Source organism: Cupressus sempervirens, chromosome 10 (assembly GCF_028749045.1).
Source record: "Cupressus sempervirens isolate cs-2001-9-10 chromosome 10, ASM2874904v1, whole genome shotgun sequence".
NCBI classification, from domain to species: Eukaryota; Viridiplantae; Streptophyta; class Pinopsida; order Cupressales; family Cupressaceae; genus Cupressus; species Cupressus sempervirens.
Window position 1 is genome coordinate 948,148,063 of NC_143127.1, and position 2,764 is coordinate 948,150,826.

Here is a 2,764-nt window from a genome sequence, read left to right on the forward strand (position 1 = left end):
CAAAGAATTGAGAATCTTAATTACTGCTTGCCTACCCCACACAATTAAATTGTGCATCAATTCTAGTTGCATTGAAATACCACATCCAAGTCTTAAGAACAATTTTCAAGCAGAATGAGATAACATTTAGGTAGTAGACAACATTTTGAGAAACAAAACACAATCAAGTGAACCTCTTCGAGCCAACAGTCAAAATTGGACCTGCCAAGAAAATTTTACAACATTTCATGCCCAAAAATTGGGGCAAAAACACACCAACAATTTTTTTTAAGGTTATTACAAATATGTTAACATGCATACTGATATCAAATATGTTGCGAAAAGATGATAACATGATAAAGTGAGTTCAAGTCGTAAGGTTTAGGTAACAACTGAATTTAGATTACATTTCAAGAGGATGTAGAGTCAGTAATCCAACACACTACATGGATTTGAAACCCTAAGTGTTGCAGGAGAAGATCAGATAGATTATGCTATAGGAACTAACATGGTTAAAGATGCTATAGGAAGTATAGAGACTATGAAGAAAGTTAATGTCATGCTTTAAGTGTGTTTTAATTTTTAATCTTTGTAATAAAGTCCTATGATGTGGTGGCATAAATGGAGTAGTAATTCAATAAACTCTCCAAGTATGACCACTTAGGACAAAGTTGTTTTCATGTTAAGTTGATTTAGTTTTCTTTAAGTGTGTTCTATGTGTGTTTGATAATTAAGCCAACTAGAAATTGATGACTACAGGAAGTTGGTGGAATATTCTGATGCCTGATCCCTAATGATTTCAAAAATGGTTTTCTTTTCTTGCTTTTGGGTTGACCTTTCATCTCCCAATCTCAGAAATGAGAAAGTATTGAAAAGGTAGATTTTTATGTAATGGAGGGGAATCAGATACAGTAGAGGAGGAATAGAAAGTTTTGAGTTTTGTTTTTGATTTTTTGGATCTATGAATTGGTTGTGTGTGTGGTTTTTCCTTATTTTTTTCTTTATAAATAAATATTATGAATTATGAGAACATGTCGATGGTCTAATGGATAAATAACAAAACATCCATGGAGTTCTGAATTCAAATTTCTAACCTTTGGGTTTGTTAATTTGTTAGATAAAATTAGTTTTTTGAGTTGTTGAATGTAAAGACCAGCTATTTTGGGGGTCGCATTCCTAGATGGGAATTTCTTAAACTCTTTGTGATCTATATCTGGGATTGTAGAGGAGTTATGTATCTTATGTTTTATTTTATTTTGTTTGTACTATTCCATTTATTCTTTCTTGTACCCATGTGAAATGTAGCTTGTGGATTCAGTGAATATCCTCATGTATTCACTGATGTGTTGAAAGTCACACAGTTGATATGTGATAAAGGGAAGAGTTGGTGATATATGGAATTTACAAAATTTATAAGTGTCTGAATGTTTCATGATCGACAATTGGTTGTGTGCTTGAGTTTTAAATCTTGCATGTAGTACAATGATATAAGTTGGAACCAAACTAATATTGTTTAATGGTCATGTTGTGATCATTGTGGGTCCTCAATTTTACATTCAGGAGATGAATGAACTATATATGTATTTCAATTAAATTGTAGAAGAGTTGGGTCGATCTTTATTAAGTTGGTGCAGGAAACCAAATGTTTCTATAGGAGGTCAAAGAAGTTCATGTCGCATGTCAGTCTATTAGTTGGTATTAAGAGAGTCAATTAGATAACAATCTAAAATAAGTTAATAATCGATCTTGAAGGTGTATGAACCCCTTGATGTAGTTTTAGTTGAATGATCCATTTCCTCCTAAGTTTTCCAAGGTGAGGCTCTGCATCATTTTTGGTATTAGAGCAAGAGAGTCCTCAGATTGTGTGAAGTTACATGTTGTATATTCCTGATCAAGATTCCTTAGTAGGGTCAAGCATGATGGTGACCAATGCAAAGCTAGCTAAAAAGGTTGAGGAGAAAGAAGAGCTCTATTAAAAAGCAAATAGAGAAGTGAAGGTGATATTGGCATAATTAGAAAATAAGTTGGAACACATGAAAATAATGGTTGAGAAGAAAGAAATGAAAGAAGAAGAAGAGGAAGAAGAAGTCATAGAGGATGACAAGGATGAGTTATCTGAAACATAAAAGCCATTCATTAAAGCTTTGAAGGATTTGGGAGGAAAATCCATTGAGTTGCCTATATTTACAAGAAAGATGGTTACTGAAGTAGTTTTGGAATGGATTGAAGCTTTCAAGAATTACTTTGAATGTGAGAAGATTTCATAATCATAGCAAGTCAAGTTGGCTAAGTCTAGGATGAAGGAAGCAACCCTTACATGGTGGAATTTTCTACAAGAAGAAAGAGTAAAGGAGGCAAGAAGAAGATTTGTTCATGGAAGAAGATGGTGTCTATGGTGAAAAAGACTTATCTCCTTGAAGATTATGAAGTACAATTACACCAGAAGAGGTAGAATCTCAGACAAAGAGATATGGATATCTGCATTTATATAAAGGAATTCCAAAAGTTGGGGTTAAGATCAAAATTGGTAGAACCTAAGAGTGTTACCAACTAGCTTTGAAAGTGGAGGAGAAAATTAAGAGAAGAAAAGAGAATAGAAATAGAAGTAGAAGAAGACAGTCATTCAGAGGAAGATGCACATTTAGAGGGAGAAGCCCAAATTTTTAGCCACAAACTGCAACACATAATGAAGTAACCAAGTCTGATAATTTTAGAGGAAGTTTCAGATGTAGAAGACCAAATTTCAAAGGAAGATCACCAGAAAGAATGAATGGAACAATAAGAT